This window comes from Carica papaya, chromosome 5 (genome assembly GCF_054855325.1).
Source record: "Carica papaya isolate Zhongbai chromosome 5, ASM5485532v1, whole genome shotgun sequence".
Lineage (NCBI taxonomy): Eukaryota > Viridiplantae > Streptophyta > Magnoliopsida > Brassicales > Caricaceae > Carica > Carica papaya.
The window spans coordinates 29007968-29034929 of NC_142313.1; the positions used below are offsets into that span (position 1 = coordinate 29007968).

Here is a 26962-nt window from a genome sequence, read left to right on the forward strand (position 1 = left end):
TGCACCCATTTTTTTTCAGATGATTCTTTCGACATTACGCCCGACTTGAATTATGGTCCTCAGGTTTATTCGCAAATGTGAGTCACGGCGCTGTAGCATTTTACTTGATATTAGAACGAGAACGGGAGGTGCAGTGCGCACGCACAAGGAAATAAATGACGGTAGGGGGAAGAAAGGAGAAGGAGTGTATGTATTTGCAGCGCGAAACTAAAGAGGTGAGATCATACCAGCACTAAAGCCCCGGATCCCATCAGAACTCTGCAGTTAAGTGTGCTTGGGCGAGATTAGTACTCGGATGGTTGACCTCCTGGGAAGTCCTCGTGTCGCACCAATTTTTTTTCAGACTGGTCGTTCGACGTTACGCGCGTCTGGAACTAGGGTCCGCTGGTTTATACGCAAATGTGAGTCAAGAAGCAGGGGCATTTTAATCGATATTAGAACGAGAATGAGAGGTGAAGTGTAAACGCACAAGGAAACAAATGACGGGAGGGGGAAGAAAGGAGGAGTGTATGTATTTGCAGCGCGAAATTAAAGAGGTGCGATCATACCAGCACTAAAGCCCCGGATCCCATCAGAACTCCGCAGTTAAGTGTGCTTGGGCGAGAGTAGTACTCGGATGGGTGACCACCTGGGAAGCCCTCTTGTTCCACCTATTTTTTTTCGGATGGGTTGTTCAACGTTATGCGCGAATGGAATTATAAATCGCTGGTTCATTTGCAAAGGTGAGTCACGGTGCCGGGGCATATTACTTGATATTAGAACGAGAAAGAGAGATGCAGAGTGCACGCACAAGGAAACAAATGACGGGTGGGGAGATGGGAGGAGAAAGAGTGTATGTATTTGCAGTGCAAAATGAAACATGAGGGATCATACTAGCACTAATGCAACGGATTCTATCAGAACTCCGGAGTTAAGGGTGATTGGGCGAGAAAAGTACTCGGATGGGTGACCTCCTGCGAAGTCCTTATATTTCACCCATTTTCTTGGGAGGTCCTCGTGTTGCACCCATCTTTTTGTAGATGATTCTTTCGACGTTACGCGCAATTTGATTTATGGTCTGCAGGTTTATTCACAAATGTGAGTCACGGCGCCGTAGCATTTTACTTGATATTAGAACGAGTACGGGAAGTGCAGTGCGTACGCACAAGGAAACAAATGACGGGAGGAGGAAGAAAAGAGAAGGAGTGTATGTATTTGAAGCGCAAAATTAAACAAGTGGCATCATACCAGCACTAATGCACTTGATCCCATTAGAACTCTGCAGTTAAGCGTGCTTGGGTGAGAGTAGTACTCCGATGGGTGACCTATTGGGAAGTCCTCGTATCGCAACAATTTTTTTTCAGAAGGGTCGTTCGACGTTACGCGCGACTGGAACTATGGTCCACTGGTTTATATGCAAATGTGAGTCAAGAATCAGAGGCATTTTAATCGATATTCGAACGAGAAGGAGAGGTGTAGTGTGAACGCACAAGGAAACAAATGATGAGAGGGGGGGAGGGAAGAAGGAGTGTATGTATTTTCAGCACGAAATTAAACAGGTGCGGTCACACCAGCACTAATGCACCGGATCCCATCAGAACTCCGCAGTTAAGTGTGCTTTGGGGAAAGTAGTACAATGATGGGTTACCTCCTGGGAAATTCTCATGTTGCACCCATTTTCTTTTTTTCAGATGTGCCGTTCGACGTTACGCGCGACTTTAATTATGGTCCGCAGATTTATTCGCAAATGTGAGTTACGGCGCCGTGGCATTTTACTTGATATTTGAACGAGAACGAGAGGTGCAGTGCGCACGCACAAGGAAACAAAGGACGGGAGGGGGAAGAAAGGAGAAGGAGTTTGTGTATTTGCAGCGCAGAATGAAACATGAGCAATCATACCAGCACCAATGCAACGGATTCTGTCAGAACTCCGCAAGTTAAGGGTGCTTGGGCGAGAGTAGCACTAGGATGGGTGACCTCCTGCAAAGTCCTTATATTTCACCAATTTTCTTAGGAACTCCTCGTGTTGCACCCATTTTTTTGCAGATGATTCTTTCGACGATACGCGCGACTTGAATTATGGTCCACAGGTTTATTCGCAAATGTGAGTCACGGCACCGTAGCATTTTACTTGATATTAGAACGAGCACGGGAGGTGCAGTGCCCACGCACAAGGAAACAAATGACGGGAGGCGGAAGAAAGGAGAAAGAGTTTATGTATTTACAGTGTAGAATTAAACCGGTGCGATCATACCAGCACTAATGCACCGGATCCCATCAGAGCTCGGCAGTTAAGTGTGCTTGGGAGAGAGTAGTACTCGGATGGGTGATCTCTTGGGAAGTCCTTGTGTCGCACCAATTTTTTTTCAGACGGGTCGTTCGACGTTACGCGCGACTAGAACTGGGGTCCGCTGGTTTATACGCAATTGTGAGTCAAGAAGCAGGGACATTTTAATCGATATTAGAACGAGAAGGAGAGGTGCAGTGTGAACGCACAAGGAAACAATTGATGGGAGGGGGAGGGAAGGAGAAGGAGTGTATGTATTTTCAGCACGAAATGAAACAGGTGCGATCATACCAGCACTAATGGAACGGATTCTATCAGAACTCCGTAGGTAAGGTTGCTTGGGCGAGAGTAGTACTAGCATGGGTTACCTCCTGCGAAGTCTTTATATTTCACCCATTTTCTTGTGAAGTCCTCGTGTTGCACCTATTTTCTTTTTTTCAGATGTGCCGTTCGACGTTACGCACGACTTTAATTATGGTCCGCAGATTTATTCGCAAATGTGAGTCACAGCGCCGTGGCATTTTACTTCATATTTGAACGAGAACGAGAGGTGCAGTGCGCACGCACAAGGAAACAAATGAGAGGAGGGGGAAGAAAGGAGAAGGAGTTTATGTATTTGCAGAGCGAAATTAAATTGGTGCGATCATACCAGCACGAATGCACCGGGTCCCATCAGAACTCCGCAGTTAAGTGTGCTTGGGCGAGATTAGTACTCAGATGGGTGACCTCCTGGGAAGTCCTCGTGTCGCATTAATTTTTTTTTTAGACGGGTCGTTCGACGTTACGCGCGACTGGAAGTAGGGACGCCTGGTTCATACGCAAATGTGAGTCAAGAAGCAGGGGCATTTTAATCGATATTAGAACGAGAAGGAGAGATGCAGAGTGCACGCACAAGGAAACAAATGACGGGAGGGGGGATGGAGGGAGAAAAAGTGTATGTATTTGCAGCGCAGAATGAAACTTGAGCAATCATACCAGCACCAATGCAACGGATTCTTTCAGAACTCCCCAAGTTAAGGGTGCTTGGGCGAGAGTAGCACTAGGATGGGTGACCTCCTGCGAAGTCCTTATATTTCACCCATTTTCTTAAGAAGTCCTCGTGTTGCACCCATTTTTTTGCAGATGATTCATTCGACGATACGCGCGACTTGAATTATGGTCCTCAGTTTTATTCGCAAATGTGAGTCACGGCACCGTAGCATTTTACTTGAATTAGAACGAGCACGGGAGGTGCACTGCGCACGCACAAGGAAACAAATGACGGGAGGGGGAAGAAAGGAGAAGGAGTTTATGTATTTGCAGCGCGGAATTAAACGGGTGCGATCATACCAGTACTAATGCACCGGATCCAATCAGAAGTCCGTAGTTAAGTGTGCTTGGGCGAGAGTAGTACTCGGATGGGTGACCTCTTGGGAAGTCCTCGTGTCGCACCAATTTTTTTTCAAACGGGTCGTTCGACGTTACGCGCGACTGGAACTGGGGTCAGCTGGTTTATACGCAATTGTGAGTCAAGAAGCAGGGGCATTTTAATCGATATTAGAATGAGAAGGAAAGGCGCAGTGTGAACGCACAAGGAAACAATTGATGGGAGGGGGAGGGAAGGAGAAGGAGTGTATGTATTTTCAGCACGAAATGAAACAGGTGCGATCATACCAGCACTAATGCAACGGATTCTATCAGAACTCCGTAGGTAAGGGTGCTTGGGCGAGAGTAGTTCTAGCATGGGTTACCTCCTGCGAAGTCCTTATATTTCACCCAATTTCTTGTGAAGTCCTCATGTTGCACACATTTTCTTTTTTTCAGATGTGTCGTTCGACGTTACGCGCGACTTTAATTATGGTCCGCAGATTTATTCGCAAATGTGAGTCAAGGCACCGTGGCATTTTACATGATATTTGAACGACAACGAGAGGTGCAGTGCGCACACGCAAGGAAACAAATGACGGGAGGGGGAAGAATGGAGAAGGAGTTTATGTATTTGCAGCGCGAAATTAAACAGGTGCGATCATACCAGTACTAATGCACTGGATCCCATTAGAACTCCGCAGTTAAGTGTGCTTGGACGAGAGTAGTACTCGGATGGGTGACCTCTTGGGAAGTCCTCGTGTCGCACTAATTTTTTTTTTCAGACGGGTCGTTCGACGTTACGCGCGACTGGAACTAGGGTCCACTGGTTTATTCGCAAATGTGAGTCAAGAAGCAGGAGCATTTTAATCGATATTAGAACGAGAAGGAGAGATGCAGACTGCACGTACAAGGAAACAAATGACGGGAGGAGGGATGGAGGGAGAAAAAGTGTATGTATTTGCAGCGCAGAATGAAATATGAGCAATCATACCAGCACCAATACAACGGATTCTATCAGAACTCCGCAAGTTAAGGGTGCTTGGGCGAGAGTAGAACTAGGATGGGTGACCTCCTGCGAAGTCCTTATATTTCACCCATGTTCTCAGGAAGTCCTCGTGTTGCACCCATTTTTTTGCAGATGATTCTTTCGACGATACGCGCGACTTGAATTATGGTCCTAAGGTTTATTCGCAAATGTGAGTCACGGCACCATAGCATTTAACTTGATATTAGAACGAGCACGGGAGGTGCAGTGCGCACGCACAAGGAAATAAATGATGAGAGGGGGAAGAAAGGAGAAGGAGTTTACATATTTGCAGCGCAGAATTAAATGGGTGCGATCATACCAGCATTAATGCATCGGATTCCATCAGAACTTCGCAGTTAAGTGTGCTTGGGCGAGAGTAGTACTCGGATGGGTGACCTCCTGGGAAGTCCTCGTGTCGCACCAATTTTTTTTCAGACGGGTCGTTCGACTTTACGCGCGATTGGAATTAGGGTCCGCTGGTTTATACACAAATGTGAGTCAAGAAGCAGGGGCATTTTAATCGATATTAGAACGAGAAGGAGAGATGCAGAGTGCACGTACAAGGAAACAAATGACGGGAGGGGGGATGCAGGGAGAAAAAGTGTATGTATTTGCAGCGCAGAATGAAACATGAGCAATCATACCAGCACCAATGCAACGGATTCTTTCAGAACTCCGCAAGTTAAGGGTGCTTGGGCGAGAGTAGCACTAGGATGGGTGACCTCCTGCGAAGTCCTTATATTTCACCCATTTTCTTAAGAAGTCCTCGTGTTGCACCCATTTTTTTGCAGATGATTCATTCGACGATACGCGCGACTTGAATTATGGTCCTCAGGTTTATTCGCAAATGCGAGTCATGGCACCGTAGCATTTTACTTGATATTAGAACGAGAACGGGAGGTGCAGTGCGCATGCACAAGGAAACAAATGACGGGAGGGGGAAGAAAGGAGAAGGAATTTATGTATTTGCAGCGCGGAATTAAACGGGTGCGATCATACCAGCACTATGCACCGGATCCCATCAGAACTCAGCAGTTAATTGTGCTTGGGCGAGAGTAGTACTCGGATGGGTGACCTCCTGGGAAGTCCTTGTGTCGCACAAATTTTTTTTCAGACGGGTCGAGAATGAGAGGTGAAGTGTGAACGCACAAGGAAACAAATGACGGGAGGGGGAAGAAAGGAGGAGTGTATGTATTTGCAGTGCGAAATTAAAGAGGTGCGATCATACCAGCACTAAAGCCCCGGATCCCATCAGAACTCCGCAGTTAAGTGTGCTTGGGCCAGAGTAGTACTCAGATGGATGAAAACCTAGGAAGCCCTCGTGTTGCACCTATGTTTTTTCGGATGGGTTGTTCGACGTTACGCGCGAATGGAATTATAAACCGCTGGTTCATTTGCAAAGGTGAGTCACGGTGTCGGGGCATATTACTTGATATTAGAACGAGAAAGATAGATGCAGAGTGCACGCACAAGGAAACAAATGACGGGAGGGGGGATGGGAGGAGAAAGAGTGTATGTATTTGCAGCGCAGAATGAAACATGAGGGATCATACCAGCACTAATGCAACGGATTCTATTAGAACTCCGCAGTTAAGGGTGCTTGGGCGAGAAAAGTACTCGGATGGGTGACCTCCTGCGAAGTCCTTATATTTCACCCATTTTCTTAGGAAGTACTCGTGTTGCACCCATTTTTTTGCAGATGATTCTTTCGACAATACGCGCAACTTGAATTATGGTCCTCAGATTTATTCGCAAATGTGAGTCACGGCATCGTAGTATTTTACTTGATATTAGAACGAGCACAGGAGGTGCATTGCGCACGCACAAGGAAACAAATGACGGGAGGGGAAAGAAAGGAGAAGGAGTTTATTTACTTGCAGCGCAGAATTAAACGGGTGCGATCATACCAGCACTAATGCACTGGATCCCATCAGAACTCTGCAGTTAAGTGTGCTTGGGCGAGAGTAGTACTCGGATGGGTGACCTCATGGGAAGTCCTCGTGTCGCACCAATTTTTTTTCAGACAGGTCGTTCGATGTTACGCACGACTGGAACTATGGTCCGCTGGTTTATACACAAATATAAGTCAAGAATTAGGGGCATTTTAATCGATATTAGAACGAGAATGAGAGGTGCATTGTGAACGCACAAGGAAACAAATGATGGGAGGGGGGAGGGAAGAAGGAGTGTATGTATTTTCAGCATGAAATTAAACAAGTGCGGTCACACCAGCACAAATGCACCGGATCCCATCAGAACTCCGCAGTTAAGTGTACTTTGGCAAAAGTAGTACAATGATGGGTTACCTCCTGGGAAGTTCTCGTGCTGCACCCATTTTCTTTTTTTCAGATGTGCCGTTCGACGTTACGAGCGACTTTAATTATGGTCCGCAGATTTATTCGCAAATGTGAGTCACGGCACCGTGGCATTTTACTTTATATTTGAACGAGAACGAGAGGTGCAGTGCGCACGCACAAGGAAAAAAACACGGGAGGGGGAAGAAAGGAGGAGTTTATGTATTTGCAGCGCGAAATGAAACAGGTGCGATCATACCAGCACTAATACAACGGATTCTATCAGAACTCCGTAGGTAAGGGTGCTTGGGCAAGAGTAGTACTAGCATGGGTTACCTCCTGGGAAGTCCTTATATTTCATCCATTTTCTTGTGAAGTCCTCGTGTTGCACCTATTTTTTTGCAGATGATTATTTCGACGTTACGCGCGACTTGAATTATGGTCCTCAGGTTTATACGCAAATGTGAGTCATGGCGCTGTACCATTTTACTTGATATTAAAACGAAAACGGGAGGTTCAGTACGCACGCACAAGGAAACAAATTACGGGAGGGGGAAGAAAGGAGAAGGAGTTTATGTATTTGCAGCGCGAAATGAAACAGGTGCGATCATACCAGCACTAAGTCAACGGATTCTATCAGAACTCAGTAGGTAAGGGTGCTTAAGCGAGAGTAGTACAAGCATGGGTTACCTCCTGGGAAGTCCTTGTGTTGCACCCATTTTTTTGCAGATGATTCTTTCGACGTAACGCGCGACTTGAATTATGGTCCTCAGATTTATTCGCAAATATGAGTCACGGCGCTGTAGCATTTTACTTGATATTAGAACGAGAATGGGAGGTGCAGTGCGCACGTACAAGGAAACAAATGACGGGAGGGGGAAGAAAGGGGAATGAGTTTATGTATTTGCAGCGCGAAATTAAACAGGTGCGATCATTCCAGCACTAATGCTCTGGATCCCATCAGAACTCCGCAGTGAAGTGTGCTTGGGCGAAATTAGTAATCGGATGGGTGACCCCCTGGGAAGTCCTCGTGTCGCACCAATTTTTTTTCAGACGGGTCGTTCAACGTTACACACCTCTGGAACTAGGGTCCGCTGGTTTATACGCAAATGGGAGTCAAGAAGCAGGGGCATTTTAATCGATATTAGGACGAGAATGAGAGGTGAAGTGTGAACGCACAAGGAAACAAATGACAGGAGGGGGAAGAAAGGAGAAGGAGTGTATGTATTTGCAGCGCGAAAGTGAACAGGTGCGATCATACCAGCACTAAAGCTCCGGATCCCATCAGAACTCCGCAGTTAAGTGTGTTGGGGCGAGCATAGTACTCGGATGGGTGACCACTTGGGAAGCCCTCGTGTTGCACCTATTTTTCTCGGATGGGTTGTTAGACGTTACGCGCGAATAGAATTATAAACCGCTGGTTCATTTACAAAGATGAGTCACGGTGCCGGGGCATATTACTTGATATTAGAATGAGAAAGAGAAATGCAGAGTGCACGCACAAGGAAACAAATGACGGGATGGGGGATGGGAGGAGAAAGAGTGTATGTATTTGCAGTGCAGAATGAAACATGAGGGATCATACCAGCACTAATGCAACGGATTCTATCAGACCTCCGCAGTTAAGGGTGCTTGGGCGAGAAAAGTACTCGGATGGGTGACCTCCTGCGAAGTCCTTATATTTCACCCATTTTCTTGGGAGGTCCTCGTGTTGCACCCATCTTTTTGCAGATGATTCTTTCGACTTTATGCGCGACTTGATTTATGGTCCGCAGGTTTATTCGCAAATGTGAGTCACGGCGCCGTGGCATTTTACTTGATATTAGAACGAGTACGGGAGGTGCAGTGCACACGCACAAGGAAACAAATGACGGGAGGAGGAAGAAAAGAGAAGGAGTGTATGTATTTGAAGCGCAAGATTAAACAAGTGGCATCATACCAGCACTAATGCACTGGATCCCATCAGAACTCTGCAGTTAAGCGTGCTTGGGCGAGAGTAGTACTCGGATGGGTGACCTCTTGGGAAGTCCTCGTATCGCAACAATTTTTTTTTCAGATGGGTCGTTCGACGTTACGCGCGACTGGAACTATGGTCCGCTGATTTATACGCAAATGTGAGTCAAGAATCAGGGGCATTTTAATCGATATTAGAACGAGAAGGAGAGGTGCAGTGTGAACGCATAAGGAAACAAATGATGGAAGGGGGGGAGGGAAGAAGGAGTGTATGTATTTTCAGAACGAAATTAAAGAGGTGCGGTCACACCAGCACAAATGCACCGGATCCCATCAGAACTCCGCAGTTAAGTGTGTTTTGACGAAAGTAGTACAATGATGGGTTACCTCCTGGGAAGTTCTCGAGTTGCACCCATTTTCTTTTTTTCAGATGTGCCGTTTGACGTTACGCGCGACTTTAATTATGGTCCTCAGATTTATTCGCAAATGTGAGTCACGGCGATGTGGTATTTTACTTGATATTTGAACGAGAACGAGAGGTGCAGTGCGCACGCACAAGGAAACAAATGATGGGATGGGGAAGAACGGAGAAGTAGTTTATCTATTTGCAGCGCAAAATTAAGCCGTTGCGATCAAACCAGCACTAATGCACCGTATTCCATCAGAACTCCGCAGTTAAGTGTGCTTGGGCGAGAGTAGTACTCGGATGGGTGACCACCTGGGAAGCCCTCGTGTTGTACCTATTTTTTTCGGATGGATTGTTCGACGTTACGCGCGAAGGGAATTATAAACCGCTGGTTCATTTGCAAAGATGAGTCACGGTGCCGGGGCATATTACTTGATATTAGAACGAGAAAGCGAGATGAAGAGTGCACGCACAAGGAAACAAATGACGGGAGGGGGGATGGGAGGAGAAATAGTGTATGTATTTGCAGTGCAGAATGAAACATGAGGGATCATACCAGCACTAATACAACGGATTCTATCAGAACTACGCTGTTAAGGGTGCTTGGGCGAGAAAAGTACTCGGATGGGTGACCTCCTGCGAAGTCCTTATATTTCGCCCATTTTCTTGGGAGGTACTCGTGTTGCACCCATCTTTTTGTAGATGATTCTTTCGACGTTACGCGCGACTTGATTTATGGTCCGCAGGTTTATTCGCAAATGTGAGTCACGGCGCCGTGGCATTTTACTTGATATTAGAACAAGTACGGGAGGTGCAGTGCGCACGCACAAGGAAACAAATGACGGGATGAGGAAGAAACGAGGAGTGTATCTATTTGAAGCGCAAAATTAAACAAGTGGCATCATACCAGCGATAATGCACTGGATCCCATCAGAACCCTGCAGTTAAATGTGCTTGGGCGAGAGTAGTTCTCGGATGGGTGACCTCTTGGGAAGTCCTCGTATTGCAACAATTTTTTTTCAGATGGGTCGTTCGACGTTACGCGTGATTGGAACTATGGTCCGCTCGTTTATACGCAAATGTTAGTCAAGAATCAGGGGCATTTTAATCGATTTTAGAACGATAAGGAGAGGTGCAGTGTGAACGCACAAGGAAACAAATGATGGGAGGGGGGGAGGGAAGAAGGAGTGCATGTATTTTCAGCACGAAATTAAACAGGTGCGGTCACACCAGCACAAATGCACCGGAACCCATCAGAACTCCGCAGTTAAGTGTGCTTTGGCGAAAGTAGTACAATGATGGGTTACCTCCTGGGAAGTTCTCGTGTCGCACCCATTTTCTTTTTTTCAGATGTGTCGTTCGACGTTACGCGCGACTTTAATTATGGTCCGCAGATTTATTCGCAAATGTGAGTCACGGCGCCGTGGCATTTTACTTGATATTTGAACGAGAACGAGAGGTGCTGTGTGAACGCACAAGGAAACAAATGATGGGATGGGGAAGAACGGAGAAGTAGTTTATCTATTTGCAGCGCAAAATTAAGCCGTTGCGATCAAACCAGCACTAATGCACCGTATTCCATCAGAACTCCGCAGTTAAGTGTGCTTGGGCGAGAGTAGTACTCGGATGGGTGACCTCCTGGGAAGTCCTCGCGTCGCACTAATTTTTTTTTCAGACAGGTCGTTCGACGTTACGCGCGACTGGAACTAGGGTCCACTGGTTTATACGCAAATGTGAGTCAAGAAGTAGGGGCCATTTAATGGATATTAGAACGAGAAGGAGAGATGCAGAGTGCACGCACAAGGAAACAAATGTCGGGAGGGGGGATGGAGGGAGAAAAAGTGTATGTATTTGCAACGCAGAATGAAACATGAGCAATCATACCAGCACAAATGCAATGGATTCTATCAGAACTCCGCAGTTAAGGGTGCTTGGGCGAGAAAAGTACTCGGATGGGTGACCTCCTACGAAGTCCTTATATTTCACCCATTTTCTTTGGAAGTCCTCGTGTTGCACACATTTTTTTGCAGATCATTCTTTCGACGATACGTGCGACTTGAATTATGGTCCTCAGGTTTATTCGCAAATGTGAGTCACGGCACCGTAGATTTTTACTTGATATTAGAACGAGCACGGGAGGTGCAGTGCGCACGCACAAGGAAACAAATGACGGGATGGGGAAGAAAGGAGAAGGAGTTTATGTATTTGCAGCGTAGAATTAAACGGTTGCGATCATACCAGCACTAATGCACCGGATCCCATCAGAACTCCGCAGTTAAGTGTGCATGGGCGAGAGTAGTACTCAAATGGGTGACCTCATGGGAAGTCTTCATGTCGCACCAATTTTTTTTCAGACGGGTCGTTCGACGTTACGCGGGACTGGAACTGGGGTCCGCTTGTTTATACGCAAATGTGAGTCAAGAATCAGGGGCATTTTAATCGATATTAGAACGAGAAGGAGAGGTGCAGTGTGAACGCACAAGGAAACAATTGGTGGGAGGGGGAGGGAAGGAGAAGGAGTGTATGTATTTTCAGCACGAAATGAAACAGGTGCGATCATACCAGCACTAATGCAATGGATTCTATCAGAACTCCGTAGGTAAGGGTGCTTGGGCGAGAGTAGTACTAGCATGGGTTACCTCCTGCGAAGTCCTTATATTTCACCCATTTTCTTGTGAAGTCCTCGTGTTGCACCCATTTTTTTGCAGATAATTCTTTCGACGTTACGTGCGACTTGAATTATGGTCCTCGGGTTTATTCGCAAATGTGAGTCACGGCGCTGTAGCTTTTTACTTGATATTAGAACGTGAACGGGAGGTGCAGTGCGCACGCACAAGGAAACAAATGACGAGAGGGGGAAGAAAGGGGAATGAGTTTATGTATTTGCAGCGCGAAATTAAACAGGTGTGATCATACCAGCACTAATGCACCGGATCCCATCAGAACTCCACAGTGAAGTGTGCTTGGGCGAGATTAATACTTGGATGGGTGACCTCCTGGGAAGTCCTCGTGTTGCACAAATTTTTTTTCAGACTGGTCGTTCGACGTTACGCTCGTCTGGAACTTGGGTACGCTGGTTTATACGCAAATGTGAGTCAAAAAGCACGGACATTTTAATCGATATTAGAACGAGAATGAGAGGTGCAGTGTGAACGCACAAGGAAACAATTGACGGGATGGGGAATAAAGGAGAAGGAGTGTATGTATTTGCAGCGCGAAATTAAACAGGTGCGATCATACCAGCACTAATGCTCCGGATCCCATCAGAACTCCGCAGTTAAGTGTGCTTAGGGGAGGGTAGTACTCGGATGGGTGACCACTTGGGAAGCCCTTGTGTTGCACCTATTTTTTTTCGGATGGGTTGTTCGACGTTACGCGCAAATGGAATTATAAACCGCTGGTTCATTTGCAAAGGTGAGTCACGGCGCCGTGGCATTTTACTTGATATTTGAACGAGAACGAGAGGTGCAGTGCGCACGAATAAGGAAAGAAATGACGGGAGGGGGGATGGAAGGAGAAAGAGTGTATGTATTTGCAGTGTGGAATGAAACGTGAGGGATCATACCAGCACTAATGCAACGGATTCTATCAGAACTCCGCAGTTAAGGGTGCTTGGGCGAGAAAAGTACTCGGATGGGTGACCTCCTGCGAAGTCCTTTTATTTCACCCATTTTCTTGGGAGGTCCTCGTGTTGCACCCATCTTTTTGCAGATGATTCTTTCGACTTTATGCGCGACTTGATTTATGGTTCGCAGGTTTATTCGCAAATGTGAGTCACGGCGCCGTGGCATTTTACTCGATATTAGAACGAGTACGGGAGGTGCAGTGCGCACGCACAAGGAAACAAATGACGGGAGGAGGAAGAAAAGAGAATGAGTGTATGTATTTGAAGCGCAAAATTAAACAAGTGGCATCATACCAGCACTAATGCACTGGATCCCATCAGAACTCTGCAGTTAAGCGTGCTTGGGCGAGAGTAGTACTCGGATGGGTAACCTCTTGGGAAGTCCTCGTATCGCAACAATTTTTTTTCAGATGGGTCGTTCGACGTTACGCGCGACTGGAACTATGGTCCGCTGATTTATACGCAAATGTGAGTCAAGAATCAGGGGCATTTTAATCGATATTAGAACGAGAAGGAGAGGTGCAGTGTGAACGCACAAGGAAACAAATGATGGAAGGGGGGGAGGGAAGAAGGAGTGTATGTATTTTCAGCACGAAATTAAACAGGTGCGGTCACACCAGCACAAATGCACCGAATCCCATCAGAACTCCGCAGTTAAGTGTGCTTTGGCGAAAGTAGTACAATGATGGGTTACCCCCTGGGAAGTTCTCGTGTTCCACCCATTTTCTTTTTTTCAGATGTGCTGTTCGACGTTACGCGCGACTTTAATTATGGTCCTAAGGTTTTTTCGCAAATGTGAGTCAAGGCGCCGTGGCATTTTACTTGATATTTGAACGAGAACGAGAGGTGCAGTGCGCACGCACAAGAAAACAAATGACGGGAGGGGGAAGAAAGGGGAATGAGTTTATGTATTTGCAGCGCAAAATTAAACAGGTGTGATCATACCAGCATTAATGCACCGGATCCCATCAGAACTCTGCAGTTAAGTGTGCATGGGCGAGATTAGTACTCAGATGGGTGACCTCTTGGGAAGTCCTAGTGTCGCACAAATTTTTTTTCAGACGGGTCGTTCGACGTTACTCGCGTCTGGAACTAGGATCCACTGGTTTATACGCAAATGTGAGTCAAGAAGCAGGGGCATTTTAATCGATATTAGAACGAGATGAGGAAGAAAGGGGAAAGAGTGTATGTATTTGCAGTGCGAAATTAAACAGGTGCGATCATACCAGCACTAATGCTCCGGATCCCATCAGAACTCGGCAGTTAAGTGTGCTTAGGGGAGGGTAGTACTCGGATGGGTGACCACTTGGGAAGCCCTCGTGTTGCACCTATTTTTCTTTGGATGGGTTGTTCGACGTTACGCGCGAATGGAATTATAAACCGCTGGTTCATTTACAAAGGTGAGTCATAGTGCCGGGGTATATTACTTGATATTAGAACGAGAAAGAGAGATGCAGAGTGCACACACAAGGAAACAAATGACAAGAGGGGGGATGAAAGGAGAAAGAGTGTATGTATTTGCAGTGCATAATGAAACATAAGGGATCATACCAGCACTAATGCAACGGATTCTATCAGAACTCCACAGTTAAGGGTGCTTGGGCGAGAAAAGTACTCGGATGGGTGACCTCCTGCGAAGTCCTTATATTTCACCTATTTTCTTAGAAAATTCTCGTGTTGCACCCATTTTTTTGCAGATGATTCTTTCGACGTTACGCGCGACTTGAATTCTGGTCCTCGGGTTTATTCGCAAATGTGAGTCACGGCACCGCAGCATTTTACTTGATATTAGAACGAGCACAGGAGGTGCAGTGCGCACGCACAAGGAAACAAATGAAGGGAGGAGGAAGAAAGGAGAAGGAGTTTATGTATTTGCAGCGCGGAATTAAACGGGTGCGATCACACCAGCACTAAAGCTTCAGATCCCATCAGAACGCCGCAGTTAAGTGTGTTTGGGCGAGAGTAGTACTCGGATGGGTCACCACCTGGGAAGCCCTCGTGGTGCACCTATTTTTTTTTCGGATGGGTTGTTCGACGTTACGCGCGAATGGAATTATAAACCGCTGGTTCATTTGCAAAGGTGAGTCACGGTGCCGGGGTATATTACTTGATATTAGAACGAGAAAGAGAGATGCAGAGTACACGCACAAGGAAACAAATGACGGGAGGGGGGATAGAAGGAGAAAGAGTGTATGTATTTGCAGTGCAGAATGAAACATGAGGGATCATACCAGCACTAATGCAACGGATTCTATCAGAACTCTGCAGTTAAGGGTGCTTGGGCGAAAAATGTACTCGGATGGGTGACCTCCTGCGAAGTCCTTATATTTCACCCATTTTCTTGGGAGGTCCTCGTGTTGCACCCGTCTTTTTGCAGATGATTCTTTCAACGTTATGCGCGACTTGATTTATGGTCCGCAGGTTTATTCGCAAATGTGAGTCACGGCGCCGTGGCATTTTACTTGATATTAGAACGAGTACGGGAGGTGCAGTGCGCACGCACAAGGAAACAAATGACGGGATGAGGAAGAAAAGAAAAGGAGTGTAGGCATTTGAAGCGCAAAAGTAAACAAGTGGCATCATACCAGCACTAATGCACTGGATCCCATCAGAACTCTGCTGTTTAGTGTGCTTGGGAAAGAATAGTACTCGGATGGGTGACCTCTTGGGAAGTCCTTGTATCGCAACAATTTTTTTTTAGATGGGTCGTTCGACATTACACGCAACTGGAACTATGGTCAGCTGGTTTATACGCAAATGTGAGTCAAGAATCAGGGGCATTTTAATCGATATTAGAACGAGAAGGAGAGGTGCAGTGTGAACGCACAACGAAACAAATGATGGGAGGGGGGGAGGGAAGAAGGAGTGTATGTATTTTCGGCACGAAATTAAACAGGTGCGGTCACACCAGCACAAATGCACCGGATCCCATCAGAACTCCGCAGTTAAGTGTGCTTTGGCAAAAGTAGTACAATGATGGGTTACCTCCTAGGAAGTTCTCGTGTTGCACCCATCTTTTTGCAGATGATTCTTTCGACTTTATGCGCGACTTGATTTATGGTCCGCAGGTTTATTCGCAAATGTGAGTCACGGCGCCGTGGCATTTTACTTGATATTAGAACGAGTACGGGAGGTGCAGTGCGCACGCACAAGGAAACAAATGACGGGAGGAGGAAGGAAAGAGAAGGAGTGTACGTATTTGAAGCGCAAAATTAAACAAGTGGCATCATACCAGCACTAATGCACTGGATCCCATCAGAACTCTGCAGTTAAGCGTGCTTGGGCGAGAGTAGTACTCGGATGGGTGACCTCTTGGGAAGTCCTCGTATCGCAACAATTTTTTTTCAGATGGGTCGTTCGACGTTACGCGCGACTGGAACTATGGTCCGCTAATTTATACGCAAATGTGAGTCAAGAATCAGGGGCATTTTAATCGATATTAGAACGAGAAGGAGAGGTGCAGTGTGAACGCACAAGGAAACAAATGATGGAAGGGGGGGAGGGAAGAAGGAGTGTATGTATTTTCAGAACGAAATTAAACAGGTGCGGTCACACCAGCACAAATGCACCGGATCCCATGAGAACTCCGCAGTTAAGTGTGTTTTGACGAAAGTAGTACAATGATGGGTTACCTCCTGGGAAGTTCTCGAGTTGCACCCATTTTCTTTTTTTCAGATGTGCCGTTTGACGTTACGCGCGACTTTAATTATGGTCCGCAGATTTATTCACAAATGTGAGTCACGGCGATGTGGCATTTTACTTGATATTTGAACGAGAACGAGAGGTGCAGTGCGCACGCACAACGAAACAAATGATGGGATGGGGAAGAACGGAGAAGTAGTTTATATATTTGCAGCGCAAAATTAAGCCGGTGCGATCAAACCAGCACTAATGCACCGTATTCCATCAGAACTCCGCAGTTAAGTGTGCTTGGGCGAGAGTAGTACTCGGATGGGTGACCTCCTGGGAAGTCCTCGCGTCGCACTAATTTTTTTTTTCAGACGGGTCGTTCGACGTTACGCGCGACTGGAACTAAGGGCCACTGGTTTATATGCAAATGTGAGTCAAGAAGCAGGGGCATTTTAATCGATATTAGAACGAGAAGGAGAGATGCAGAGTGCACGCACAATGAAACAAATGATGGGAGGGGGGGTGGAGGGAGAAAAAGTGTAAGTATTTGCAGCGCAGAATGAAACATGAGCAATCATACCAGCACCAATGCAACGGATTCTATCAGAACTCCGCAAGTTAAGGGTGTTTGGGCGAGAGTAGCACTAGGATGGGTGACCTCCTGCGAAGTCTTTATATTTCACCCATTTTCTTAGGAAGTCCTCGTGTTGCACCCATTTTTTTGCAGATGATTCTTTCGACGATACGCGCAACTTGATTTATGGTCCGCAGGTTTATTCGCAAATGTGAGTCACGGCGCCGTGGCATTTTACTTGATATTTGAACGAGTACGGGAGGTGTAGTGCGCACGCACAAGGAAACAAATGACGGGATGAGGAACAAAAGAGAAGGAGTGTATGTATTTGAAGCGCAAAACTAAACAAGTGGCATCATACCAGCACTAATGCACTGGATCCCATCAGAACTCTGCAGTTAAGTGTGCATGGGCGAGAGTAGTACTCGGATGGGTGACCTCTTGGGAAGTCCTCGTATCGCAACAATTTTTTTTCAGATGGGTCGTTCGACTGGAACTAGAGTCCGCTGGTTTATACGCAAATGTGAGTCAAGAAGCAGGGGTATTTTAATCGATATTAGAACGAGAAGGAGAGGTGCAGTGTGAACGCACAAGGAAACAATTGATGGGAGGGGGAGGGAAGAAGAAGGAGTGTATGTATTCTCAGCACGAAATGAAACAGGTGCGATCATACCAGCACTAATGCAACAGATTCTATCAGAACTCCGTAGGAAAGGGTGCTTGGGCGAGAGTAGTACTAGCATGGGTTACCTCCTGCGAAGTCCTTATATTTCACCCATTTTCTTGGGAGGTCCTCGTGTTGCACCCATCTTTTTGCAGATGATTCTTTCGACGTTACGCGCGACTTGATTTATGGTTCGCAGGTTTATTCGCAAATGTGAGTCACGGCGCCGTGGCATTTTACTTGATATTTGAACGAGTACGGGAGGTGTAGTGCGCACGCACAAGGAAACAAATGACGGGATGAGGAACAAAAGAGAAGGAGTGTATGTATTTGAAGCGCAAAACTAAACAAGTGGCATCATACCAGCACTAATGCACTGGATCCCATCAGAACTCTGCAGTTAAGTGTGCATGGGCGAGAGTAGTACTCGGATGGGTGACCTCTTGGGAAGTCCTCGTATCGCAACAATTTTTTTTCAGATGGGTCGTTCGACTGGAACTAGAGTCCGCTGGTTTATACGCAAATGTGAGTCAAGAAGCAGGGGTATTTTAATCGATATTAGAACGAGAAGGAGAGGTGCAGTGTGAACGCACAAGGAAACAATTGATGGGAGGGGGAGGGAAGAAGAAGGAGTGTATGTATTCTCAGCACGAAATGAAACAGGTGCGATCATACCAGCACTAATGCAACAGATTCTATCAGAACTCCGTAGGAAAGGGTGCTTGGGCGAGAGTAGTACTAGCATGGGTTACCTCCTGCGAAGTCCTTATATTTCACCCATTTTCTTGGGAGGTCCTCGTGTTGCACCCATCTTTTTGCAGATGATTCTTTCGACGTTACGCGCGACTTGATTTATGGTTCGCAGGTTTATTCGCAAATGTGAGTCACGGCGCCGTGGCATTTTACTTGATATTTGAACGAGTACGGGAGGTGTAGTGCGCACGCACAAGGAAACAAATGACGGGATGAGGAACAAAAGAGAAGGAGTGTATGTATTTGAAGCGCAAAACTAAACAAGTGGCATCATACCAGCACTAATGCACTGGATCCCATCAGAACTCTGCAGTTAAGTGTGCATGGGCGAGAGTAGTACTCGGATGGGTGACCTCTTGGGAAGTCCTCGTATCGCAACAATTTTTTTTCAGATGGGTCGTTCGACTGGAACTAGAGTCCGCTGGTTTATACGCAAATGTGAGTCAAGAAGCAGGGGTATTTTAATCGATATTAGAACGAGAAGGAGAGGTGCAGTGTGAACGCACAAGGAAACAATTGATGGGAGGGGGAGGGAAGAAGAAGGAGTGTATGTATTCTCAGCACGAAATGAAACAGGTGCGATCATACCAGCACTAATGCAACAGATTCTATCAGAACTCCGTAGGAAAGGGTGCTTGGGCGAGAGTAGTACTAGCATGGGTTACCTCCTGCGAAGTCCTTATATTTCACCCATTTTCTTGGGAGGTCCTCGTGTTGCACCCATCTTTTTGCAGATGATTCTTTCGACGTTACGCGCGACTTGATTTATGGTTCGCAGGTTTATTCGCAAATGTGAGTCACGGCGCCGTGGCATTTTACTTGATATTTGAACGAGTACGGGAGGTGTAGTGCGCACGCACAAGGAAACAAATGACGGGATGAGGAACAAAAGAGAAGGAGTGTATGTATTTGAAGCGCAAAACTAAACAAGTGGCATCATACCAGCACTAATGCACTGGATCCCATCAGAACTCTGCAGTTAAGTGTGCATGGGCGAGAGTAGTACTCGGATGGGTGACCTCTTGGGAAGTCCTCGTATCGCAACAATTTTTTTTCAGATGGGTCGTTCGACTGAAACTAGAGTCCGCTGGTTTATACGCAAATGTGAGTCAAGAAGCAGGGGTATTTTAATCGATATTAGAACGAGAAGGAGAGGTGCAGTGTGAACGCACAAGGAAACAATTGATGGGAGGGGGAGGGAAGAAGAAGGAGTGTATGTATTCTCAGCACGAAATGAAACAGGTGCGATCATACCAGCACTAATGCAACAGATTCTATCAGAACTCCATAGGAAAGGGTGCTTGGGCGAGAGTAGTACTAGCATGGGTTACCTCCTGCGAAGTCCTTATATTTCACCCATTTTCTTGTGAAGTCCTTGTGTTGCACCCATTTTTTTGCAAATGATTATTTCGACGTTACGCGCGACTTGAATTATGGTCCTCATGTTTATTCGCAAATGTGAGTCACGACGCCGTGGCATTTTACTTGATATTAGAATGAGAACGGGAGGTGCAGTGCGCACGCACAAGGAAACAAATGACGGGAGGGGGAAGAAAGGCGAATGAGTTTATGTATTTGCAGCGCAAAATTAAACAGGTGCGATCATACCAGCACTAATGCACCGGATCCCATCAGAACTCCGCAGTTATGTGTGCTTGGGCGAGATTAGTACTCGGATGGCTGACCTCCTGGGAAGTCCTCGTGTCGCACCAATTTTTTTCAGACGGGTCGTTCGACGTTACGCGCGTCTGGAACTAGGGTCCGCTGGTTTATACGCAAATGTGAGTGAAGAAGCAGGGGCATTTTAATCGATATTAGAACGAGAATGAGAGGTGAAGTGTGAACGCAAAAGGAAACAAATGACGGGAGGGGGAAGAAAGGAGAATGAGTGTATGTATTTGCAGTGCGAAATTAAATAGGTGCGATCATACCAGCCCTAAAGCTTTGGATCCCATCTGAACTCCGCAGTTAAGTGTGCTTGGGCGAGAGTAGTACTCGGATGGGTGACCACTTGGGAAGCCCTAGTGTTGCACCAATTTTATTCGGATGGGTTGTTCGACGTTACGCGCGAATGGAATTATAAACCACTGGTTCATTTGCAAAGGTGAGTCACGTTGCCGAGGCATATTATTTGATATTAGAACGAGAAAGAGAGATGCAGAGTTCACGCACAAGGAAACAAATGACGGGAGGGGGAAGAAAGGAGAAGGAGTTTATGTATTTGCAGCGCGAAATTAAATAGGTGCGATCATACTAGCACTAATACAACCGATCCCATCATAACTCTGCAGTTAAGTATGCTTGGGCGAGAGTAGTACTCGGATGGGTGACCACTTGGGAAGTTCTTGTGTTGCACCCATTTTTTTGCAGATGATTCTTTCGACTTTACGCGCGACTTGAATTTTGGTCATCAGGTTTATTCGCAAATGTGAGTCACGGCGTCATAACATTTTACTTGATATTAAAATGAGCACGGGAGGTACAGTGCGCACGCACAAGGAAACAAATGACGGGAGGGGGAAGAAAGGAGAAGGAGTTTATGTATTTGCAGCGCGAAATTAAACGGGTGCGATCATACCAGCACTAATGCAACGGATCCCATCATAACTCTACAGTTAAGTGTGCTTGGGCGAGAGTAGTACTCGGATGGGTGAACTTCTGGGAAGTTCTCGTGTCGCACAAATTTTTTTTCAGACGAGTCGTTCGACGTTACGCGCAACTGGAACTATGGTCCACTTGTTTATACGCAAATGTGAGTCAAGAAGCAGGGGCATATTAATCGATATTAGAATGAGAAAAAGAGGTGTAGTGTGAACGCACAAGGAAACAAATGATGGGAGGGGGGAGGGAAGGAGAAGGAGTGTATGTATTTTCAGCACGAAATTAAACAGGTGCTATCACACCAGCACAAATATACTGGATCCCATCAGAACTCCGCAGTTAAGTGTGCTTTGGCGAAAGTAGTACAAGGATGGGTTACCTCCTGGGAAGTTCTCGTGTTGCACCCATTTTTTTTTTCAGATGTGCCATTCGACGTTACGCGCGACTTTAATTATAGTCCGCAGATTTATTCAAAAATGTGAGTCACTGCGCCGTGGCATTTTACTTGATATTTATACGAGAACGAGAGGTGCAGTGCACACGCATAAGGAAACAAATGACGGGAAGGGGAAGAAAGGAGAAGGAGTGTACGTATTTGCAGCGCGAAATTAAATAGGTGCCATCATACCAGCACTAATGCACCATATCCCATCAGAACTTAGCAGTTAAGTGTGCTTGGGCGGGAGTAGTACTCGGATTGGTGACCTCTTGGGAAGTCCTCGTGTTGCACCCATTTTTTTTCGGATGGATCGTTCGACGTTACGCGCGAATGCAATTATATACCGCTGGTTCATTCGCAAAGGTGAGTCACGATGCCAGGGCATTTTACTTGATATTAGAACAAGAAGGAGAGATGCAGAGTGCACGCACAAGGAAACAAATGACGGGAGAGGGGATGGAGGGAGAAAGGGTGTATGTATTTGCAGCGCAGAATGAAACATGAGCGATCATACCAGCACCAATGCAACGGAGTCTATCAGAACTCCGCAAGTTAAGGGTGCTTAGGCGAGAGTAGCACTAGGATGGGTGACCTCATGCGAAGTCCTTATATTAAAACCTATTTTCTTAGGAAGTCCTCGTGTTGCACCCATTTTTTTGCAGATGATTCTTTCGACGTTACGCGCGACTTGAATTATGGTCCTCAGGTTTATTCGCCAATGTGAGTCACGACACCGTAGCATTTTACTTAATATTAGAACGAGCACGGGAGGTGCAGTGCGCACGCACAAGGAAACAAATGACGGGAGGGGGAAGAAAGGAGAAAGAATTTATGCATTTGCAGCGCGAAATTAAACGGGTGCGATCATACCAGCACTAATGCACCGGATCCCATCAGAACTCCGTAGTTAAGTGTGCTTGGGCGAGAGTAGTACTCGGATGGGTGACCTCCTGGGAAGTCCTCGTGTCACACCAATTTTTTTTCAGACGGGTCGTTCGACGTTACGCGCGACTGGAACTAGGGTCCGCTGGTTTATACGCAAATATGAGTCAAGAAGCAGGGGCATTTTAATCGATATTAGAACGGGAATGAGAGGTGAAGTGTGAACGCACAAGGAAACAAATGACGGGAGGGGGAAGAAAGGAGAAGGAGTGTATGTATTTGCTGCGCGAAATTAAACAGGTTCGATCATACCAGCACTAATGCAACGAATTCTATCAGAACTCCGCAGTTAAGTGTGCTCGGGCGAGAGTAGCATTCGGATGGGTGACCACTTGGGAAGCCCTCGTGTTGCACCTATTTTTTTTCGGATTGGTTTTTCGAAGTTACGCGAGAATAGAATTATAAACCGCTGGTTCATTTGCAAAGGTGAGTCACGGTGCCGGGGCATATTACTTGATATTAGAATGAGAAAGAGAGATGCAGAGTACACGCACAAGGAAACAAATGACGGGAGGGGGGATGGGAGGAGAAAGAGTGTATGTATTTGCAGTGCAGAATGAAACATGAGGGATCATACCAGCACTAATGCAACGGATGCTATCAGAACTCCGCAGTTAAGGGTGCTTGGGCGAGAAATGTACTCGGATGGATGACCTTCTGCGAAGTCCTTATATTTCACCCAATTTCTTGGGAGGTCCTCGTGTTGCACCCATCTTTTTGCATATGATTCTTTCGACGTTACGCGCGACTTGATTTATGGTCCGCAAGTTTATTCGCAAATGTGAGTCACGGCGCCGTGGCATTTTACTTGATATTAGAACGAGTACAGGAGGTGCAGTGCGCACGCACAAAGAAACAAATGACGGGATGAAGAAGAAAAGAGAAGGAGTGTATGTATTTGAAGTGCAAAATTAAACAAGTGGCATCATACCAGCACTAATGCACTGGATCCCATCAGAAATCTGCGGTTAAGTGTGCTTGGTCGAGAGTTGTACTCGGATGGGTGACCTCTTTGGAAGTCCTCGTATCGCAACAATTTTTTTCAGATAGGTCGTTCGACGTTACGCGCGACTGGAACTATGGTCCGCTGGTTTATACGCAAATGTGAGTCAAGAATCAGGGGCATTTTAATCGATATTAGAACGAGAAGGAGAGGTGCAGTGTGAACGCACAAGGAAACAAATGATGGGAGGGGGGGAGGGAAGAAGGAGTGTATGTATTTTCAGCACGAAATTAAACAGGTGCGGTCACACCAGCACAAATGCACCGGATCCCATCAGAACTCCGCAGTTAAGTGTGCTTTGGCGAAAGTAGTACAATGATGGGTTACCTTCTGGGAGGTTCTCGTGTTGCACCCATTTTCTTTTTTTCAGATGTGCCGTTCGACGTTACGCGCGACTTTAATTATGGTCCGCAGATTTATTTGCAAATGTGAGTCACGGCACCGTGGCATTTTACCTGATATTTGAACGAGAACGAGAGGTGCAGTGCGCACGCACAAGGAACAAATGACGGGATGGGGAAGAAAGGAGGAGTTTATGTATTTGCAGCGCGAAATTAAAGAGGTGCGATCATACCAGCATAAATGCACCGAATCCCATCAGAACTCCGCAGTTAAGTGTGCTTTGGCGAAAGTAGTACAATGATGGGTTACCTCCTGGGAAGTTCTCGTGTTACACCTATTTTTTTTTTTTCAGATGTGTCGTTCGACGTTACGCGCGACTTTAATTATGGTCCACAGATTTATTCGCAAATGTGAGTCACGGCGCCGTGGCATTTTACTTGATATTTGAACGAGAACGAGAGGTGCAGTGCGCACGCACTAGGAAACAAATGACGGGAAGGGGAAGAAAGGAGAAGGAGTTTATGTATTCGCAGCGCGAAATTAGAAATGTGCGATCATACTAGCACTAATGCCCGGATCCCATTAGAACTCCGCAGTTAAGTGTGATTCAGCGAGAGTAATACTCGGATGGGTGACCTCCTGGGAAGTCCTCTTGTCGCACTAATTCTTTTTTAGACGGGTCGTTCGACGTTACGCGCGATTGGAACTAGGGTCCCCTGGTTCATACGCAAATGTGAGTCAAGAAGCAGGGGCATTTTAATCGATATTAGAACGAGAAGGAGAGATGCAGAGTGCACGCACAAGGAAACAAATGACGGGAGGGGGGATGGAGGGAGAAAAAGTGTATGTATTTGCAGCGCAGAATGAAACATGAGCAATCATACCAGCACCAATGCGACGGATTCTATCAAAACTCCGCAAGTTAAGGGTGCTTGGGCGAGAGTAGCACTAGGATGGGTGACCTCCTGCAAAGTCCTTATATTTCACCAATTTTCTTAGGAAGTCCTCGTGTTGCACCCATTTTTTTGCAGATGATTCTTTCTTTCGACGATACGCGCGACTTGAATTATGGTCGTCAGGTTTATTCGCAAATGTGAGTCACGGCACCGTAGCATTTTACTTTATATTAGAAAGAGCACGGGAGGTGCAGTGCGCACGCACAAGGAAACAAATGACGGGAGGGGGAAGAAAGGGGAAGGAGTTTATGTATTTGCAGCGCGAAATTAAACGAGTGCGATCATACCAGCACTAATGCACCAGATCTCATCAGAACTCCGCAGTTAAGTGTGCTTGGGCGAGAGTAGTACTCGCATGGGTGACCTCCTGGGAAGTCCTCGTGTCACACAAATTTTTTTTCAGACGGGTCGTTCGACGTTACGCGCGACTGGAACTAGGGTCCGCTGGTTTATACGCAAATGTGAGTCAAGAAGCAGGGCCATTTTAATCGATATTAGAACGAGAAGGAGAGGTGCAATGTGAACGCACAAGGAAACAATTGATGGGAGGGGGAGGGAAGGAGAAGGAGTCTATGTATTTTCAGCACGAAATGAAACAGGTGCGATCATGCCAGCACTAATGCAACGGATTCTATCAGAACTCTGTAGGTAAGGGTGCTTGGGCGAGAGTAGTACTAGCGTGGGTTACCTCCTGCGAAGTCCTTATATTTCACCCATTTTCTTGTGAAGTCCTCGTGTTGCACCCATTTTCTTTTTTTCAGATGTGTCGTTCGACGTTACGCGCGACTTTAATTATGGTCCACAAATTTATTTGCAAATGTGAGTCACGGCGCCGTGGCATTTTACTTGATATTTGAACGAGAACGAGAGGTGCAGTGCGCACGCACAAGGAAATAAATGACGGGAGGGGAAAGAAAGGAGAAGGAGTTTATGTATTTGCAGCGCGAAATTAAACCGGTGCGATCATACCAGCACTAATGCACCGGATCCCATCAGAACTCTGCAGTTAAGTGTGCTTGGGCGAGATTAGTACTCGAATGGGTGACCTCATGGGAAGTCCTCGTGTCGCACCAATTTTTTTTTCAGACGGGTCGTTCGACTTTACGCGCGTCTGGAACTAGGGTCCGCTGGTTTATACGCAAATATGAGTCAAGAAGCAGGGGCATTTTAATCGCTATTAGAACAAGAATGAGAGGTGAAGTGTGAACGCACAATGAAACAAATGACGGGAGGGGGAAGAAAGGAGGAGTGTTTGTATTTACAGCGAAAAATTAAACAGGTGCGATCATACCAGCACTAAAGCTCCGGATCCCATCAGAACTCCGCAGTTAAGTGTGCTTGGGCGAGGGTAGTACTCGGATGGGTGGCCACCTGGGAAGCCCTCGTGTTGCACCTATTTTTTTTCGGATGGGTTGTTAGACGCTACCCGCGAATGGAATTATAAACCGCTGGTTCATTTGTAAAGGTGAGTCACGGTGCCGGGGCATATTACTTGATATTAGAACGAGAAAGAGAGATGCAGAGTGCACGCACAAGAAAACAAATAACGGGAGGGGGGATGGAATGAGAAAGAATGTATGTATTTGCAGTGCAGAATGAAACATGAGGGATCATACCAGCACTAATGCAACGGATTCTATCAGAACTCCGCAGTTAAGGGTGCTTGGGCGAGAAAAGTACTCGGATGGGTGACCTCCTGCGAAGTCCTTATATTTCACCCATTTTCTTGGGAGATCCTCGTGTTGCACCCATCTTTTTGCAGATGATTCTTTCGACGTTACGGGCGACTTGATTTATGGTCCGCAGGTTTATTCGCAAATGTGAGTCACGGCGCCGTGGCATTTTACTTGATATTAGAAGTAGTGCGGGAGGTGCAGTGCGCACGCACAAGGAAACAAATGACGGGAGGAGGAAGAAAAGAGAGAGAGTGTATGTATTTGAATCGCAAAATTAAACAAGTGGCATCATACCCGCACTAATGCACTGGATCCCATCAGAACTCTGCAGTTAAGTGTGCTTGGGCGAGAGTAATACTCGGATGGGTGACCTCTTGGAAAGTCCTCGTATCGCAACAATTTTTTTTCAGATGGGTCGTTCGACGTTACACGCGACTGAAACTATGGTCCGCTGGTTTATACGC

The 26962-nt window shown here is 46.4% G+C and overlaps 6 non-coding genes and 46 pseudogenes across 6 annotated transcripts; all 52 read left to right on the forward strand.

The window, feature by feature from the left end:
• Window positions 1-213: 213 nt before the first annotated feature.
• Window positions 214-332, forward strand: LOC148260018 (5S ribosomal RNA; annotated as a pseudogene).
• A 202-nt stretch (window positions 333-534) lies between these two features.
• Window positions 535-653, forward strand: LOC148260019 (5S ribosomal RNA; annotated as a pseudogene).
• Window positions 654-1214: 561 nt separating this feature from the next.
• LOC148260020 (5S ribosomal RNA) lies at window positions 1215-1332 on the forward strand (annotated as a pseudogene).
• Window positions 1333-1536: 204 nt separating this feature from the next.
• Window positions 1537-1655, forward strand: LOC148260021 (5S ribosomal RNA; annotated as a pseudogene).
• A 564-nt stretch (window positions 1656-2219) lies between these two features.
• Window positions 2220-2338, forward strand: LOC148260022 (5S ribosomal RNA; annotated as a pseudogene).
• Window positions 2339-2901: 563 nt separating this feature from the next.
• LOC148260023 (5S ribosomal RNA) lies at window positions 2902-3020 on the forward strand. The gene has a single exon (XR_015820970.1). It is a non-coding gene; the product is annotated as a 5S ribosomal RNA (ribosomal RNA).
• A 561-nt stretch (window positions 3021-3581) lies between these two features.
• LOC148260024 (5S ribosomal RNA) lies at window positions 3582-3700 on the forward strand (annotated as a pseudogene).
• A 563-nt stretch (window positions 3701-4263) lies between these two features.
• Window positions 4264-4382, forward strand: LOC148260025 (5S ribosomal RNA; annotated as a pseudogene).
• A 563-nt stretch (window positions 4383-4945) lies between these two features.
• LOC148260026 (5S ribosomal RNA) lies at window positions 4946-5064 on the forward strand (annotated as a pseudogene).
• A 561-nt stretch (window positions 5065-5625) lies between these two features.
• On the forward strand, window positions 5626-5743 carry LOC148260027 (5S ribosomal RNA; annotated as a pseudogene).
• Window positions 5744-5854: 111 nt separating this feature from the next.
• Window positions 5855-5973, forward strand: LOC148260028 (5S ribosomal RNA; annotated as a pseudogene).
• Window positions 5974-6533: 560 nt separating this feature from the next.
• LOC148260029 (5S ribosomal RNA) lies at window positions 6534-6652 on the forward strand. The gene has a single exon (XR_015820270.1). It is a non-coding gene; the product is annotated as a 5S ribosomal RNA (ribosomal RNA).
• Window positions 6653-6855: 203 nt separating this feature from the next.
• On the forward strand, window positions 6856-6974 carry LOC148260030 (5S ribosomal RNA; annotated as a pseudogene).
• Window positions 6975-7179: 205 nt separating this feature from the next.
• Window positions 7180-7298, forward strand: LOC148260031 (5S ribosomal RNA; annotated as a pseudogene).
• Window positions 7299-7857: 559 nt separating this feature from the next.
• Window positions 7858-7976, forward strand: LOC148260032 (5S ribosomal RNA; annotated as a pseudogene).
• A 205-nt stretch (window positions 7977-8181) lies between these two features.
• Window positions 8182-8300, forward strand: LOC148260033 (5S ribosomal RNA). The gene has a single exon (XR_015820588.1). It is a non-coding gene; the product is annotated as a 5S ribosomal RNA (ribosomal RNA).
• A 560-nt stretch (window positions 8301-8860) lies between these two features.
• LOC148260034 (5S ribosomal RNA) lies at window positions 8861-8978 on the forward strand (annotated as a pseudogene).
• A 205-nt stretch (window positions 8979-9183) lies between these two features.
• Window positions 9184-9302, forward strand: LOC148260035 (5S ribosomal RNA; annotated as a pseudogene).
• Window positions 9303-9511: 209 nt separating this feature from the next.
• On the forward strand, window positions 9512-9630 carry LOC148260036 (5S ribosomal RNA; annotated as a pseudogene).
• Window positions 9631-10509: 879 nt separating this feature from the next.
• Window positions 10510-10628, forward strand: LOC148260037 (5S ribosomal RNA; annotated as a pseudogene).
• Window positions 10629-10837: 209 nt separating this feature from the next.
• On the forward strand, window positions 10838-10956 carry LOC148260038 (5S ribosomal RNA; annotated as a pseudogene).
• Window positions 10957-11517: 561 nt separating this feature from the next.
• On the forward strand, window positions 11518-11636 carry LOC148260039 (5S ribosomal RNA; annotated as a pseudogene).
• Window positions 11637-12195: 559 nt separating this feature from the next.
• On the forward strand, window positions 12196-12314 carry LOC148260040 (5S ribosomal RNA; annotated as a pseudogene).
• A 205-nt stretch (window positions 12315-12519) lies between these two features.
• LOC148260041 (5S ribosomal RNA) lies at window positions 12520-12638 on the forward strand (annotated as a pseudogene).
• A 206-nt stretch (window positions 12639-12844) lies between these two features.
• LOC148260042 (5S ribosomal RNA) lies at window positions 12845-12963 on the forward strand (annotated as a pseudogene).
• Window positions 12964-13199: 236 nt separating this feature from the next.
• On the forward strand, window positions 13200-13317 carry LOC148260043 (5S ribosomal RNA; annotated as a pseudogene).
• A 204-nt stretch (window positions 13318-13521) lies between these two features.
• LOC148260044 (5S ribosomal RNA) lies at window positions 13522-13640 on the forward strand (annotated as a pseudogene).
• Window positions 13641-13849: 209 nt separating this feature from the next.
• LOC148260045 (5S ribosomal RNA) lies at window positions 13850-13968 on the forward strand (annotated as a pseudogene).
• A 162-nt stretch (window positions 13969-14130) lies between these two features.
• LOC148260046 (5S ribosomal RNA) lies at window positions 14131-14249 on the forward strand (annotated as a pseudogene).
• A 560-nt stretch (window positions 14250-14809) lies between these two features.
• Window positions 14810-14928, forward strand: LOC148260047 (5S ribosomal RNA; annotated as a pseudogene).
• Window positions 14929-15812: 884 nt separating this feature from the next.
• Window positions 15813-15931, forward strand: LOC148260048 (5S ribosomal RNA; annotated as a pseudogene).
• A 206-nt stretch (window positions 15932-16137) lies between these two features.
• On the forward strand, window positions 16138-16255 carry LOC148260049 (5S ribosomal RNA; annotated as a pseudogene).
• A 204-nt stretch (window positions 16256-16459) lies between these two features.
• On the forward strand, window positions 16460-16578 carry LOC148260050 (5S ribosomal RNA; annotated as a pseudogene).
• Window positions 16579-16787: 209 nt separating this feature from the next.
• LOC148260051 (5S ribosomal RNA) lies at window positions 16788-16906 on the forward strand (annotated as a pseudogene).
• A 564-nt stretch (window positions 16907-17470) lies between these two features.
• On the forward strand, window positions 17471-17588 carry LOC148260052 (5S ribosomal RNA; annotated as a pseudogene).
• Window positions 17589-18136: 548 nt separating this feature from the next.
• On the forward strand, window positions 18137-18254 carry LOC148260053 (5S ribosomal RNA; annotated as a pseudogene).
• A 548-nt stretch (window positions 18255-18802) lies between these two features.
• LOC148260054 (5S ribosomal RNA) lies at window positions 18803-18920 on the forward strand (annotated as a pseudogene).
• A 548-nt stretch (window positions 18921-19468) lies between these two features.
• On the forward strand, window positions 19469-19586 carry LOC148260055 (5S ribosomal RNA; annotated as a pseudogene).
• Window positions 19587-20133: 547 nt separating this feature from the next.
• Window positions 20134-20252, forward strand: LOC148260056 (5S ribosomal RNA; annotated as a pseudogene).
• A 204-nt stretch (window positions 20253-20456) lies between these two features.
• On the forward strand, window positions 20457-20575 carry LOC148260057 (5S ribosomal RNA; annotated as a pseudogene).
• Window positions 20576-20779: 204 nt separating this feature from the next.
• LOC148260058 (5S ribosomal RNA) lies at window positions 20780-20898 on the forward strand (annotated as a pseudogene).
• A 205-nt stretch (window positions 20899-21103) lies between these two features.
• LOC148260059 (5S ribosomal RNA) lies at window positions 21104-21222 on the forward strand (annotated as a pseudogene).
• A 206-nt stretch (window positions 21223-21428) lies between these two features.
• On the forward strand, window positions 21429-21547 carry LOC148260060 (5S ribosomal RNA; annotated as a pseudogene).
• Window positions 21548-21754: 207 nt separating this feature from the next.
• Window positions 21755-21873, forward strand: LOC148260061 (5S ribosomal RNA; annotated as a pseudogene).
• A 562-nt stretch (window positions 21874-22435) lies between these two features.
• On the forward strand, window positions 22436-22554 carry LOC148260062 (5S ribosomal RNA). Its single transcript, XR_015819961.1, has one exon. It is a non-coding gene; the product is annotated as a 5S ribosomal RNA (ribosomal RNA).
• A 205-nt stretch (window positions 22555-22759) lies between these two features.
• LOC148260063 (5S ribosomal RNA) lies at window positions 22760-22878 on the forward strand (annotated as a pseudogene).
• Window positions 22879-23760: 882 nt separating this feature from the next.
• On the forward strand, window positions 23761-23879 carry LOC148260064 (5S ribosomal RNA; annotated as a pseudogene).
• A 205-nt stretch (window positions 23880-24084) lies between these two features.
• On the forward strand, window positions 24085-24203 carry LOC148260065 (5S ribosomal RNA; annotated as a pseudogene).
• An 892-nt stretch (window positions 24204-25095) lies between these two features.
• On the forward strand, window positions 25096-25214 carry LOC148260066 (5S ribosomal RNA; annotated as a pseudogene).
• A 563-nt stretch (window positions 25215-25777) lies between these two features.
• LOC148260067 (5S ribosomal RNA) lies at window positions 25778-25896 on the forward strand. The gene has a single exon (XR_015819984.1). It is a non-coding gene; the product is annotated as a 5S ribosomal RNA (ribosomal RNA).
• Window positions 25897-26099: 203 nt separating this feature from the next.
• On the forward strand, window positions 26100-26218 carry LOC148260068 (5S ribosomal RNA). The gene has a single exon (XR_015820028.1). It is a non-coding gene; the product is annotated as a 5S ribosomal RNA (ribosomal RNA).
• A 561-nt stretch (window positions 26219-26779) lies between these two features.
• LOC148260069 (5S ribosomal RNA) lies at window positions 26780-26897 on the forward strand (annotated as a pseudogene).
• The last annotated feature ends 65 nt before the right edge of the window (window positions 26898-26962 follow it).